This window comes from Panthera uncia, chromosome F1, assembly GCF_023721935.1.
Source record: "Panthera uncia isolate 11264 chromosome F1, Puncia_PCG_1.0, whole genome shotgun sequence".
NCBI classification, from domain to species: Eukaryota; Metazoa; Chordata; class Mammalia; order Carnivora; family Felidae; genus Panthera; species Panthera uncia.
In genome coordinates this window covers 54,652,092-54,668,796 of record NC_064813.1, presented here as the reverse complement: position 1 = coordinate 54,668,796, position 16,705 = coordinate 54,652,092, and the positions used below count along the sequence as shown (strand labels likewise).

At 38.5% G+C, this 16,705-nt stretch overlaps 1 long non-coding RNA gene across 2 annotated transcripts in view; it reads left to right on the top strand.

Moving 5' to 3' along the window:
• Positions 1-16,705, top strand: part of LOC125925524 (uncharacterized) — a 401,134-nt gene that overhangs the window by 275,624 nt on the left and 108,805 nt on the right. The window contains exon 4 of one of the 2 annotated variants that reach the window (XR_007458857.1): positions 3,822-3,872. This is a non-coding gene — a long non-coding RNA (uncharacterized LOC125925524). Of the gene's footprint in view, positions 1-3,804; positions 3,873-16,705 lie in introns of both variants that reach the window. The other variant, XR_007458856.1, reaches the window with a different exon arrangement.

Below are 16,705 nucleotides of genomic sequence, written 5' to 3'. Positions count from 1 at the left end.
CTCAAGTCCAGGTTGTCAATTATGGTCCATCAGCTATAAAATCAGAGGTTCCCACTCCTCCGATGGGATGAATTTGCCAGAGCAACGCGCAGAACTGAGGAAAAACAGTTTTCTTACTACTTTATATTTTGATGTAAATGGATGGAAGAGGTGACTAGAGCAGGTGTGGAGCAAGGGGCTCAGAGCCTCCATGCTCCGTCTGAGGGCACCACCCTCCAGCTCCTTCACACAGTCGTCGGCCTGAAAGCTCTCTGAACCTCTTGCTTCTGAGATTTTTATGGAGGTTTCATCATGTGGGAATGACTGGTAATTCTGTTTCCAGTCCCTGTCTTCTCTCTGGAGAATGGGGAGCAGGGCCGAATGTTCCAAGCTGCCAATTGTGGTGGTCTTTCTGGTGACCGGCCCCCATCCAGGAGCCCACCGATGATCATCTCATTAAAACAGAAGCCACTGCTAACATCTAGGACGTGACAACGGATTCGGGAGCTCTGTGTCAGGAACTCCCAAATATTAGAACAGAAGATGCTCCCAGTGCTCCCAGAAATTACAATGGTGTTAGGAGCTCTGTGCCAGGAGTCAAGCTCCAAGCCAGTGTATATACTCTATGATTTCACAGGACCTTTTATAATTTAGTTCCTGTGCATTTTCCCTGATCATCCTTTGCATATTTTTAAATAAGCCTTTTATTTTCAAACAGTTTTAGACTTATAGAAAAATTATAAAAATACCAAGAGTTCTTATACAACCCACACACCTGCTATCAGCATCTAACATTCGTATAGCACATTTGTCACAACTAATGAATCAATAGTGATGCATTATTATGAACTGAAGTCCACGCCCACTTCTGGTATTTTTTTCGTTTTTACCCTATGTCCTCTTTCTGTTTGAGGACCCCATCCAGGATACACCACTGCTTTGCCTCCTTAGGCTCCTCCTGGCTGTGATAATTTCTCAGACTTTTCCTTGTTTTTGAGGACCCTGACAGTTTTGAGAAGTACTTGTCAGGTATACAGTAGAGTGTCGTCAGCTGGGATTTCTCTGTTGTTTTTCTCATGATTAGACGGGGGTTAACATCACAGAGGAAAAGCGTCATTTTCATCCCATTACATCAGGGACTAGGTACAATCAATGAGACCCATCACTGTGGATACCACCTTGACCACCTGCAGGTTTCTGCAAGTGAAGCTCCTCTTGCCCCTTTTCTCCTTCTGCCCTACATTGAAGTGGTAGGAAGTTAAGCCACCCCTCCCTGAGGGCAGAGGATCTACATAAACTATTTGGAAACCTTTTGTATGGGAGATTTGTCCATTCTCCCTATTTATTTTCTTAATCATTTATTTGTATCAGTACAGACTCATGCACATTTATACTTTAGGTTACTACTGTGTATTTTAAATTAAGCTAGCTGCTCTGCCTTTAAGCCCTACGCCATTCAGGTTGAAAACACCTTTTCCTTTCTAGAAAGTATCAACTTACGTAGGACTCAAGGAGAAAAACTTGAGCAACGCAGAAAGCAGCATATTATCGTAAGAGAAAATCCAGTTGGGGAGGGGTGATGAAGTTGAAGTATTTGTTATTTATGTGGATACCTTGTAACAAATTATGATTTGTCCCTTTGGATTTTATTGCTTCAAATATAGAAATAAACCTGATTACTTTTATTCTAATGTTGCTCTCTCTTATGAGTAAGTGATTCATTTTTTTAAATTTTTCATATGCTTTTTACTGATTTCTGTGCCTCTATTTCCCCCAACTTAACATGTTCCCCCATTGGCACCCACTATTCTGGCTTTTTATACGTGTACAAGAAATATGTAAGGGCGTCTTTAAGTTTCTAATGGCATATGTTTAGAGTTCTATTGCCCTTGACGTAAAAGATACTCTTGATATTTATTCTTAAGTGTATCATATTGTGTTGATGCGCATGGCTATCTGCCAGGCTACTAGAAAAAAACTGCCAAGAGTTAAATTAATCCTCTTGTTACTGCCAAATTTATAACTGAACTTATTTGCTTAATACTTGTAGAATATCTGGGCTAGTTAGGGCCTACCTATTACCTTAATTCTAGTAAAAGAGGAACCTAAGGCTATATCAGGGAAGTGGGCATATTATTAGAAGGCAGTAGAGGGCCCAAGGCAGCCATGCCTCCTGCTCCTGGTGGCACTCCCAGATGGCCAAGTATAATATCATACTTTTCCTCTCCATTCAGTCCATGTCCTCATCTCTATAATTAAGCTTCTGGCCACTATCTTGGCAACCACTCTACTCTTGTACTATGGTAACATCTTTAGGGACTATTACAAGGATAAGGTTTCCAGATCGGACTGGCCATCGAGATCAGCAAGGGAACATCTGCCTTGATGCCTCCCACATCCAAGCCTGTCGAAGCCTTATGGACATAATCAACTCTCAAGTTACCCTTATCATTTAACCTCATTATCATTGTTCATACTAATGAACCAGACTTTGCCTCATCATATCTCTTCTTCATCATGATGATGGTATCTGCATAAAAAAAGATTTCCAGGAACAATCTCTGTTACAAAATGGTCACAGGCACTAATTCCCTTTCTTTTATAGCCACACAACTTCAGATTTATCTCCCTCTTCCTTTTTCTTTACTCTGTGCACTTGCCTGTGGCCCCTCACACACATACACTCCCATCCTTAGTTCACTGAGATGTGATCTACAGTAATAGTACAGGTAGGAGCGAAGAAAAACAAGTGAGAAGAAAGAGAATGAATTCTTCTTCTCATCCCCCAGCACGGGAACTGGTTTCTCAAGTAATGTCTCTGGTCTGAGGTTCCTTTCTCCCAACCCAAGCGCTTTGGAAATTAAGATCAATCTGCCTTTATTCTTCTTGCACTAAAAGTCTCATCATAAAACAATGTACACTTTTATCTTTCCCTATCATATGTCAGAAAGTGAAGGGAGAATAGAGGAGAAAGTCTCCCAACACACTCTCTCAGAGACCTACCAAGAAGACAATTAAAACCTTCTGAGAGGGTAGTACAAAATACCCATCTGTGACCGGCAATATTTGCCCTGAAGTTTACAAAAGTGAATAAGACTTTTCTTATGCCACTTTCAAGGCACTCCTGGTCTACTGGGAGAGAGGGGCCTATAATGCTAAAGTGCAGTGAATTCTGATAAGTGCTGTCACTTGAATATATGTGATCCTATGGAAATGCAAGGGTCTGAAGCAAAAAAGTTATTTGTCCAGCCATCAGGGCCATATGTGTGGATATTTTCTGAAAGAGACTACAAAGTGTAATGGGAAAAAAAAAAAATGGGACTTGGGGTTGAATCTTAGCTGCCATAATCTGAAAAACTGTGGGAAAGTTATTTAAACTAGTCAAAATTCCATTTTTTATATGTGAAATAAGGATAATTATACCCCATTTACATCTTACACGGTTATTATAAAGATTAAATTAGAGAATGTAAACAAATCATCTAAAATCATTTCTGAGACTAAGTTGGGAATTCATAAATATTTGTTCAATTTAAAGAGATCATTTACTTTGGTGATCAAAATGAATTTTCTCATAAAAATACGATATAGTTTGTGGTTGTTTAAAAAGCACAATTACTGGAAAAAATGTATTACCATTAACTATACCTTAAGTAAACTTATTGAACGGATTCTGTACATTACAGCTATTTTAAACATTCTGTATGGCTACTGTGTGTCCCATTTCTGAGCAAACCACTTAGAAACAAGTTTTTGAAAAATAAGATGTCTCAAATGTGCATATACTTAAAAGGTTGTCTTTGTGTGTGACATTATCTGATTCAGCTCTTTTGGATCTTCAGAAGTCTGCCAGCCCACCCTGCAAATTTGGATTTGCCAGCCTTCATACTCAGGTAAGCCAATTTCTTATAATAAATCTCTTTATATATACATATTTTCTTGGTTCTCTTTCTCTAAAAGATGCATTTTGGTCATAGGTCTGAAGACTTAAGTTAAGATGTCAGCTGTCCCCGAAACGATCTGTAGACTTAGCGAAATCCCAATCAAAGTACCAGCAGGGATTTTTTTTCTTTAATAGCTCTTTAGACAATTCATATAAAAACACAATAACCTATAATAGTCAAAACAGAGTTAAAAAGACCAATTAGAGGTCTGACACTACCAGATCTCAAGACTTATAAGGCTACAGTAATTAAGATAATGTGACATAGGTGTAAAGATAGAGTTGGGGAATTAGATCAATGGCACAGAATATAATCTAGACATAGACCCAAACACATATAGAAAAGAGTTGTTTTTTTTTTTTTTTACAAAGTTGCAAAAGCAGTTCAGTGAAGAATACATGATCTTTTCCAAAAGTGAGGCTAGTGGGGCGCCTGGGTGGCTCAGTCGGTTGGGCTTCCAACTTCGGCTCAGGTCACGATCTCGCGGTCCGTGAGTTCGAGCCCCGCGTCGGGCTCTGGGCTGATGGCTCAGAGCCTGGAGCCTGCTTTTGATTCTGTGTCTCCCTCTCTCTCTGCCCCTCCCCCGTTCATGCTCTGTCTCTGTCTCAAAAATAAATAAAATGTTAAAAAAAAAAATTAAAAAAAAAAAAAAAAGTGAGGCTAGAATAATAATAAGCAAAAACTTCACTCCAATCTACACCACACACTATACCCAAAAATTTACTCAACATGGATAATAGTTGTAAAGTCTAAATCTATACAATTTATTGATGAAAACAGAACAAAATTCTTTGTGACCTAGGATTAGGCACATTTCTTAGATATGACAACTATAGTACAATCCATAAATTTAAAAAAATGATACATTGGACTTTGATCAAAATTTAAAACTTCTGCTCTTTGAAAGATATTATTAAGAAAATGAAGAGGGGCGCCTGGGTGGCGCAGTCGGTTAAGTGTCCGACTTCAGCCAGGTCACGATCTCGCGGTCCGTGAGTTCGAGCCCCGCGTCAGGCTCTGGGCTGATGGCTCGGAGCCTGGAGCCTGTTTCCGATTCTGTGTCTCCCTCTCTCTCTGCCCCTCCCCCGTTCATGCTCTGTCTCTCTCTGTCCCAAAAAAAAAAAAAAAAAAAAAAAAAAAAAAGTTGAAAAAAAAGAAAATGAAGAAACAAGCCACAGAGGAAATATTTGCAGAGCATACATTGGTTGAAAGACTTGTACATAGAATATATGAAGACTATTCAAAACTCAGTAACAAGAAAATTGAAGGCTTAATTTAAAAAATGGGCAAACAGTTCGAATAGACACTTCCTCAAAGAGGATATACAGGTGGCAAATAAACACGCAAGAATGCTCAGCTTCCTTAGTGGGTTGCGAACTGCAAATTAAGACCATAATGAATAACAATTACACTCCTATCTAGAAAGGCTAAAATTAAGAAAACTGCCCACACCCCACATTGGCGACAATGTGAAGAAACGGGATCTCTCACACATTGCTGGTGGGAATGTAAAATGGTACAACCACTTTGGAAAACAGTTTAGTCGTTTCTTAAAACTTTAAACATATACTTACAGTGTGCTCCTACCATTCCACTCCTACGTTTTACTTAAGAGAAATGGAAGCATCTATCCATACAAAGACCTATCCAGAAATGTTTATTTGCGACTGTTAAAAACTGAACACAACCTAACTGTCCATGAAAAGGTGGGCTTATAAATGAATTGTGGTGCATCCAGACAGTGGAATACAGCCCAATATTAAAAATGAGCAACTGCTGATGAACAAAATGATTATCCTGAATGAAAGAACCACGGGGGGCAGTACACACATTTGTAGAATATGTAAGTGCTTTAAATATGTGTGGTTTACCATGTCTGTAATACCTCACTAAACCGTCTTTTGTTTTTTCAGTTTCTAAAGGTATGAAGGGTATCTCTTCTTACTATCATAGACTGATTTCCAGGGTATATTGTTAAGTTAAGAAAAAAAAAAAAAGGATGGGGAGCCTGGGTGGCTCAGTCGGTTGGGCGTCCGACTTCGGCTCAGGTCACGATCTCACAATCTGTGGGTTCGAGCCCCGCATCGGGCTCTGGGCTAACAGCTCAGAGCCTGGAGCCTGTTTCAGATTCTGTGTCTCCCTCTCTCTCTGCCCCTCCCCCGTTCATGCTCTGTCTCTCTCTGTCTCAAAAATAAATAAACATTAAAAAAAAAATTTAAAAAAAAGCATATATGTGTGTGTGTGTATATATATATATATATATATATATATATATATATATATATATAAAATGCCACTCTTTAAGAAGGTGAAAAGGAGAAGCATAAAAAACATGAAGGAATATATATATATATATATATGCATATATATATGAATATATACATATATATATGCATATCTATATATAATATAGATATATAAATGTCATGGAAGGATAACCTATTAAAAATTTCATGGTTTGGGGGGAGGGTGATCTGAGAAAAATGAATATTACTCAACACTGATATGTATGCTGATGTAGTTACTAAGTTTTAAGAGTAAACCTGGAAGCATGTGGATAACAAACAAGTTAGAGCTGCTCACGTAAAACTGAGAAAAAAGTCTCCACCAGACTTTAAGATGTCAAAAGATACTGGAGCAATATTTACAAATTTATAAAGAAAAGACAATATGACCCAGATATTTTACATCAAGTCAAATTTTCTTCAAAAGACGTAGATCCTCAGACATGAGGAGCTCAGTGAATGTTGAGCACACCTTGATAAGCATACTTGAAGGCAAATTCCTGCTCTCAAAGGTTAATCAAGATAATTCAGGATTGGAGAAGCCCTAACAAAAATATTGTTAGTGGGCAATGAATGGATGTGTTTTTTTTCTTTTTTTTAATATTGGACCTAGATGAATGTGGGAAATATAGTTTCAGGATAGGATGTAAATTTTATAAATTTTAACAACAGAAAAAAAGGAAAAAAAGCCGCCCAGTTTGTGGTATTTTGTTATGGCTGCCCTAACAGACTAATACAGTGAGCAAATTTACCTTTATGCTCCCATTAAAAAGAATAATTCAAATATATATCTCGAAAATATCTTTGATACATTAACAAAAGAGAAAAGCAAATTTTAGGATAGTACCCATGTAGTTCAATTTCTGTTTCAAAGAAAAAGACAGAAAAACACAGTAAATTCTGTGTGCATATGTTTTTATGTGTTTGTAAAAAGAGACACACAACAGACTGTTGACATTGGTTTCCTCAGGGATGGGACTATTGGGGGAAAGAGCCACATTTTTTTTAATGTATGCATTTCTGTATTGCTTACAATGTTACAATAAGCATGCATACTTTTGTAATTAAGTAAAAGTAAGATTAGTGAAAACCTACATTTTGAAAAGTAACACAAAGTATGTTTAATTAGTGTTTGCATGGTGTATGCATATTGATTGCAATCTCTTTGTCATGTTTCCAGCAAAACTTTGTCAAGGCTCCTAGAACCTTTTTAACAGAGCTGTTCTTTCCTCATTTGTGCAAATAACATAACAATGTCTCTTTTCGTGTTCCTGGCAATAATTCTCAAGGTATATAATTACTTCTTTGTTTTCAAACAGTGACTTTTCTCTATACTAGTTCTCTTATGATTTGAGCATGCATACACATATGTGTGTATACACACGTGTGTTTAAGCGGGCAAATAGGTGGTCTGCAAGATTTATTTTTTGTTGTATTTTAACTCAGAGTTGGCTATGAAGCAAGAACAACAAAAAATCAAAACAATCCCTTTTTAAGAGAATTGGCAGGGCCTCTGTTACGTGTTATATTCTACATACTGTCTGATTGTGGGTAGTAATTAATATTAGACAGCTATAAAAATAATTTAAACTGGGAAATCCAAGTGGTCACATAGTTCTGGCAATACTTTTCTTCACAATCCAACAATTACCAGTCTAGAGAACCAGTAACTCACCTAAAACCATTTTGATGAAACGTTAGGAAAAGATCAGGATTGAATGGTTGCCTGTGGAAGACGAAAGGGAATTTATCAAGTAAAACAGGAGCAGGGGTCACAGGGCCAAGAATTAAAAACAAATGCAAATCTATGAGCTGTTATTTTAAAACCAAAGAAAAGTAGGTCACAAAGGCCACTTCCATTTTTTAAATGCTACCGCTCTGGTAGTGTGAGGGAGACTTTTGCCCACTTGTCCTTTCTGCTAAAGATGCTGTTTTTCCACGGAGGCAAAGAGTAATATTTGAGGAAGAGGTTTTACAGACGGAATTACAGCAAGACACTAAAGCTCAGGTCTGCACGTGGGTAAACACGTGCTTTCTCACCCAGAGAAAAGTTTAGTTTGGCAGTCTTCACTACAAGGCATGACTCTGATCCTAGAGAAAGCCAAAACTACAGAAAACCAAGTCATCTCCAAAAATAACACCAAAATTAGGCCCTTGAAACTCCTCGTGCTGGTCATGCTGTGAATGATGATACCCTGGTGCTCAGGGCCCACAAAGCTACTGAACCCTCAACATGCTCTTTGTGCATTAAGATTTCACTTGACATCTCAGCCGTTGGAAGAGTCTGAATTCTGGACTTGCATTCTGGAGGTTAGTTGTTCCAGTTAAATACTTCTGGAAGCTTCTAGGAAAACAGAAACCACAACAACAAAAAATAGGAGAGTATTGTTGAAACCCTAATTAGGCAAAGATTTCTATAGGGCAAATGATAAATTGAACTTCATCAAAATCTATAAAATTATCTGCTTATCAGGAAAGGTCTTTAAAACGATGGAGATGTAAGGTCTACAAGGAGAGAAAATGTTTGCAACACATATATCTGAACTACATGCACAGTATGTAAAAAAGTTCTACAAATTCAGTTTTTAATTTTTTTAATGTTTATTTTTGAAAGAGAGAGTGAGAGAGACAGAGCACGAGCAGGGGAGGAATAGAGAAAGAGGGAGACACAGAATCTGAAACAGGCTCCAGGCTCTGAGCTGTCAGCACAGAGCCCGATGCGGGGCTCAAACTCACAAACCGTGAGATCATGACCTGAGCCGAAGCTGGACGCTCAACCGACTGAGCCACCCAGGCGCCCCAACAAATTCAGTTTTTAAAAAGACAACCAATTCTTTAAATATTAAGGGAAAGATTGAGCAGAGTCTTTATAAAAGAAGATATACAAATGCTCAAAAAGCACATGAAAAGATAGTATCCTTTATTATCAAGGAAACGCGAATCAGATACCACTTAGCCCCACTACCATGGCAAATAAGGCTGAAAGCACCAAATACTGTGGGGCATGTGAGGTAAGAAGTGTGGCAATTGCGGGTAAGACTGTAAAAATGGTGCAGTGACTCTGGAAAACTTTTTGGCATTTTCACATAAAGTTGAATAATATGCTTATTTCTATTCCAGAAATTTTATTCATGGGTAAACTATACTATGTGTGTCCATAAAGACTTGTATAATCACTATTCATAACAGCCTTGTTTACAATAGCACAAAAGCTGACAACAACACAAAAATTCATCAAAAGAAAAATGAGTAAACAAACCACGGTATATTCCTTCATACTGAGCAATAAAATGAAATAAACTGATACACACATGAATGAATCTCAAAACATTTTGCTTACTAGCAGACACAAAAGATATCATAATATATGATTCTATTTATTTAATATATGATTAAGAATGGTGTTTGTGCTGATCGATAGCAGAATGGTGATTATCTATGAGATTGGAATTGGCAGGCATGAGACATGAGGATCTTTCTGGAGTAATGAAAATGTTCTATATCTTGATTTGGGTATTGGTTATACATTTGTATATATGTGTCATAACCCTCAAACTTCCTACTTGAAGATCTATGCATTTGTCTCTATTTAAATTTTATCTCAATTTTTAAAATTAAATGCTTTGCTCTGTCATCCATTTAACCACTTAGAAAAATATCAATATGCAGTTGAGTTGTGGGAAGAGGAAAGATGAAAGCTATTGTAGGTACTATTTTACTTGTAGGACATGATTCCATTTTTCATGGAATTTGGGATTTTTCTAATATCTTCAAGAAATGGAGGCAAAACATTCTATATGCCAGTGAGAAATACTTTTTCTCACTGGCATATAGAATGTTTTGCCTCACTGGCATATAGAACATATATATATATATATGTATACACACACACATATATATATATAAATGATAGTGATTATATATAAATTTTATATATATGTATGTGTGTGTATATATATATAAATGATAGTGATTATAAATTTCACATATATACATATGTTTGTGTGTGTATATATCTTTAATATTAAATATCTTTAATATCTTTAATATTATATCTTTAATACATTTAATATTAAAGATTTTATGCCAGTCTACATTAAGGGCCTAGTGATATCATGAGACTGCAAAAGGCCCTAGGGACACAGGCAGCCCTGTCATACCAGTTTTCTTAGGATCTCGTTTTGCAGCAAGCATTAGAGGATCAGTTTCAGGAAAAGCTACTGAGCTCAGAAGACTTTGGCCTGAGTGCCCAGACCACTCACCTGGGCAGTGCAAGAGAAAAGCTGCTTCTCAGGTCCCATGTGAGCCAGCTTTGCTCTTATTACCTTGTAACTACCCAGAGATTGGCATGTGGATCTCCTTCTTTTCCCATGATGCATTTTATTGCAAGTTACATGAACCACTTATTAAAAGTTAACAAAGAATTTACCTAGTCATGGCTGCAGTAACTTTTCACTCCAACAAGCAACGGACTGGGACTCCATGGGACCTGCTTTCTTCCATCTGTGACTGGGAGCTACGGCGTTGTAGCAAGTAGGAGGGCAGGCAAGCTGCTTTAACAAGCATGTGCTCCATGGCTGGCGCTGGCTCAGGTCTGTGGTGGGGCTAAGACCTGGGGTGGAGTGTGTCCATTTTCACCCAAAGCAACCACTGGACTTGACCCTGGCATTTGAACCTGGGTAAAATGCTAAATGCTCTACCCCTAGCCCCCCCCCCCCCCCCCCCCCCAATCATGCTATCGATTTCCACAAATAAAATACTGTTCACGTAAAGGGAATTTGTAGAATGAACACTGGTGCACTTCTCAAGAAAATTTTTCAACAAACCTTCAGTTTTCAGAAGCCTCTTAGCTTCCCTAAATAGAAATCCCAGCAGGCTCTAGGGAGCTAGTATTCAGATCCGCAAACACATTTATGTTGGAATTGAAAACAAAATTGGGAATGATGTGGCTTGTGTGCAGCAAGCAGACTTATGACACCACCACAATTTTTTTGGCAGCTTTGGAAAGTGTTGCCTGGGGAACCTTTAGCAGTATGGCCTGAATGAGCCCAAGAGAACCGCAGCAAAAGATCAGACAGACACGTTAAAGGAAACTCGGAATTGATGTCCCATGATAAGTGAGGTGCTCTTTATTCTGGTCAGATAGAAAGTCTCCCTGCAGAACCAGACTTCAGAAATGTCTAGTCCACATGTGCATTAGCCTGTGCAATGTTTTTTATATGTGAATTAGCCTGCACAGTCTTTTCCGGAGTTAGGGTTCGATTTCCACGGTAAAGGCTGTAATTTTGAAATACTGACAATAACTTCGGGACCCTGTTTTCAGCTCTGTGAATACCTCGAGTCCCTAGGACACAAGGGTGAAAAACACTGGTCTAACCACAAAACTGTCAGCATTGTGAGGGGAAGGAGAGGCAGCTCTCGGACCCCCTGGGGATGTGAGCTGCTTTGCAGGTCAGAGAAGTCCTGGGCAATCACGCACAGTTCCTGTTGTGAAGTGGTGCTTAATCCATGTGTGTTGAACTTTACTGAGCTGAGCCAGAGCTTGAACAAAGGTCTTTGAACTAGAAATTCTTCCCTCTTTGCATTAAACCAGGGATACTAACACTGCTCTATTCACCATGCAAGTTTATTGTAACGATTGCATAGGAAAGCACTTTGTAAACTACAGAGGGTTTCTGTGTAAATATCAGGGATAATGATGATGATGAAGGGCGATGAACGTGAGGATAATGAGTACAACAGTGATGGTACTGTTGTAAAGATTGTCGTGACTGACCGCGAGTCCCTGATATGCCAGCTACTCAGTGGTATGAGTGAGGGAGAAGATATGGGATGGGTGTGGGGTGTGGGGGCTAAGGGGAAGTAGGCAGTGAAATGGAATTGAGAGAGGTAGAATACATCTACCCAGATCTGCACTGACAGGGGAAAGTACTTGCCTGCCAGTACCGGCTTCCCTTCGTGGATGAAGAGAAAACTATAGCTTCCAAGATTGCCAATCAAGACATTTTGATTCATCTCCCAATTGGTTTTTCCTCCTGACATTGGAAATTTCCCATATTTGCATATTATATTTGAAAGAGACAGTTGCCACTCCTGGGAAAAATATGTACTGCTTTAATCCAGTTGGTGCCAATACGAAAGGTCAAATGATTATGTTCTTTCTCTTTGCACCAATTTTGCATGAATAGGGGTATATGCTAGGCTCTGAGCTCCAGCAATTCACTAAACTAGGGAAAACTAAGGGTTTTTTTTCTCTTTATCCTTTTTCTGCAAGTGCCTCTACTTCCTAATTCACAGGAATTACATAAACAACTATAAGGCATCAATCTTTTTATGTGTCAGTGTAAGAACTGAAAATAGAAAAACAATTTTTCAGTAAAATATGACATCATATTAAATCATCATTTAAAATTTTTCAAATCATAGTAACTCTGAAGTAGATAAGATGTACATGTTATTTGCATTTTTCAGGGAGAAAAAATTGAGGTCTTAGTATTTAAGGAACAACTTAAAATCAAAATGGTATCAATTGGGAAAAGCAAGACTAAAGTCCATATATTCTGGCTAACAGCACTGTTAGTTTTTTTTTTTTTTTTTTTTCTGAGCCATGTGACTTCTTGTACAACATGAATCTTGTCCACGTGGGGCAAGATGACAGATGACGACAGTAGTTCCAGAATTTATTCCCTTTTAGATTCATGCCTAAAGAGAAAGAATGGCCACCAGAGTTCCAGAAGTCTCAGCAAAATGTTATGGCCTTTTCTGGTGCTAAGAGACCTGACACACATGCCTGAATATTAGATTTTCGTTGGCCAGACCCGAGTCCTACGCAAACTCCGACAGACACTGTTGGTCACTCACACAACACACATCTGTCACCTTCCTCCTTGTTCAAAGAAATCTGAGTCTGATCAATATCCACCCCGCCTGTGACAATACCTGATGATAATCTCATTCTCCTTTCCACGCAGTGGTTAAGATATGAGCATATGGTAAAAGTTGGACCAATGATATATGAAGTTAAATCGGCAGAAGGAGTTCTAAAAAGCTTTCAGAATAATATAGTTCCATATTGATATGTAGTCTCAGATTTACTAACCATGTTGAGTGATATGAAAAGGGCTGGAAAATGTGAACTTACTCTAACTCAGGAAAAAAGGAACTGAGTGAAATATCTTCCTCCTGAGCTCTTTACATTGTTCTAGGCTTAGAGATACAAAGGTGAGCCACGGGCCCTAAGACAAGAGAACTAATTTACAGATAATCAGGGCTGACCAGGAATATCATAAAACATCAGTCAAAAGAGTTATCAGTGTTTCATATAAAATTGCAATGAAAATAGTTCAGCATTAAGAATAAGACTTTATAGAAAATACATTTTACCATACACTTAAGATAGATACGCAGCATTATTAGAGGTAGAAGGTTATATTGAAAGAACATAAACTGAACATATTAACTAAATATTGCCAAGTTATATTTTGAAAGCAGCATAACTAATTAAGATCATTATAAGTTCCTGGTCATATAGAGTTGATGTTTTATTCTTAGGATATTTATGAAATACGTGTGAAAAAGACCTAGCAGTGTGCCTACCGCTGTGATATTTAAAAGGCAGTCAGTAAATTACTCACTCTAGACTTTTCTTTTTTCCTCAAAGCTAATGGCATCTTTTCAAGGGCAATTTGTTACAGATCCTGGCAAACAAGCTTTACCTATGAGGGATCTCTAAAAGTGTGGAATACTGACAGACACATGGTCCAGGAGCTCAGTCTGTGAGAACTGGCAGGCATCAGATCCACAAAGACAAAACTAATCAGCTTCATGGATAGAAACCTTACCTCAACCATTAGTTCACCTGATAACAGAGCTATTACTTACCTGGCACTTGTGTAAAAGGGATTCAGCTGGCAAGAAATGACACAAGGTTTAGGAAGCTAAGATTTTAACATCACACACATACATGTACTCAAGTACCAATATAAAGGACTTCATTTAAAAAAAAAAAAGTCCTTCATAAGATTGAAGTATTATTCATAGAAATATTTATGGAGGTACAGAATTTCTCTGATCCTCTACAGTTTGGCATTAATTTGGTTGCTTTTATTCCTTGATTTGCAGATTTCAGTTTCAAATCACTACCCACACTGCCACTTCTCGGAGTAAAACTCTGATAAATAAAGCCAGGGTTGTTTGGAAAATGCCTGCCATGAAACGTGTCAAGCCACTGCCTTTAATTCATTTAGCATTCTAATTGACTTTGCATGCATCAACTCTGCCTTCCAGTAAGTAGACACAGTTCCCAGGGATTGTCAAAAGACGCCTGGCTCGAGAGCAAATCTAATCCAGTTGGTGCCATTGAAGAAACCTTAAATGGCAGCTTTCATCTTACTTGCAAAAACTCCCTTGGTTCAGGTTACACGTTAATCCCAGTTGCTATATCAGCTTTATGGCAGCAGCAATGGGGGTGGATTTGGGAGCTGTTTTTGGCTAAGCTTTAGTTTTCCTCTTCTTTTATGTAAATTATTAGCTCAAGCGGAATCCTATAATGGGAGTGGTATCTAAGTCTGGAGGGCAGGCCAGCTCGTCACCAGTTGTTCCTGAGAAGTAGCTGTCAAACACGTATATATTTAACACTTACCACTCTTGCTCTGATGAACACAGAAGCTGCAGCCTGTGATAGAGAAAGAAGTTTATTTGTGCGTCTCTTTTCAACATTGCTAGGGAAAATTCGATCCCTTGGACACAGGTACAGACCTCCATGACCCAAAACAAAATTATGACCGTAGTGGTGACACGTTAGCCCTCCGTTACTTTCCAAAATAAACGGTGTAGCTTTGTCACAATTTTTCGTTTGTTTGTTTTTTGTTTTGTTTTGTTTTGTTTTTTGGGTTTTGTTTGTTTGTTTGTTTGATCCAAACCACGCCTGAGCTTGTTGTCCTTGGATACAATCTGGGATTCTCAGCTTCCTATCCTGTCACACACTCCATATGTGTATTTGTCTGTATGTATGCGTGTTTAAGAAAATGATACCAATCATCATGGGTTTCGTTTCTGTTCATTTCCCATATAGGATTTGGTCAGTCCACTTCTACCTGCAAATGTGAATGAAGGAGTGGGTGATACATGCAGAACATGTACGGTACTCTATAAATCGTATCTCATTTGATATGTGTAATAGCTCAGGAAGGTGGTGGCTACTATTAATTTCATTTTGCAGATGAGTAAACCTGAGGCCCAGATGGCTTAAGTGGTTCTGTCAAGGTCACACATTTAAAGAATGACCTGGCTGGGAGTTGGCCCCAGATTGCCTCCTCCCTCAGACCACATTGCTTCCGATTCGGATATTTCACAGATCCATATGAAGAAAAGAGCATGGCTTTTCCTTGTTTGCTTCTCTCACTTTTCTGAGTGAGCCCTGTTTGTCTATGTTCAATCTGTTCCTGATACACATAGGACACTCAGTGAGGAGTTAAAGAACAGTTAACAAAAATCTGTTAATTTTGTGTCTCAATTAGATTTTACTCTTAAAGCCATTATATGGTAACATATAGTGTGATCTGAAAGTTTCCTGGATGCACCTTTCATTTCCCAATCACACCCACTGAGTGTCATTAGATTTATACTCCTTGTGCATTAATCATTACCCTTTTCAACCATTTCTTTTTCAATATTCTGGATGATCAGGATCAGACTCTCAGTGTATGTGCTGTCCTAACAATTGACTACGATTGACTAGAACTTCACCCCAGTAACAAGCTGCCATTTGGACAACTTGAGAACAAGGGTATGTTGGGGATTATAGGCATGACAAGATAAAAAGTCAAATGAACCTGGTGTTACAGACAAGAGAAACAGGGTCCAAATCTCTGCCATCTGTCCTTGGATGAGTGGTGCAATCTCTCAGAGCTGAGATTCCTCAACATTAAAATGATTAATGGTGTATTCCATTTTCAAGTGTGACATGGGAGTAAATGAAGCATCAGAGATCTAGCTCTGGAAGGTGCTGCTTAAGTGGCCCAATCTCTGATCAATATTAGTACTCAATCCAATGATCTCTCAGAGATAATGGTGAGCTGCACCTATGCTGGACAGAATCTATGGTTCCTTTAATCCATTTGAGCTGCTATAACAGAAATACCACAGTTTGGATAGTTTATAAACAGCAGTAACATATTTCTCACAGTTCTGGAGAGTAGACATTCAAGATCAGAGTGCCAATACGGTTGAGTCTGGTGAAGGCCCCCTTCTGGGTTGTAGGCTGCCGACTTCTTGCTTTCTCCTTACATGGTGGAAGAGGCAAGCAAGGTCTCTAGAGCCTCTTTATAAAGGCAGAGGCCTCAAAGCTTCTAAGCATCTTCCAAATTTTCATCCCTAAGACCATCATGTTGGAGGTTAGGATTTCAACATATGTGTTTGGGGTGGGGGGACACAAATATTCAGACCATAGCACATGTGTCACTCTATCACTCACCAACACTGATGGCCAAGGGCACA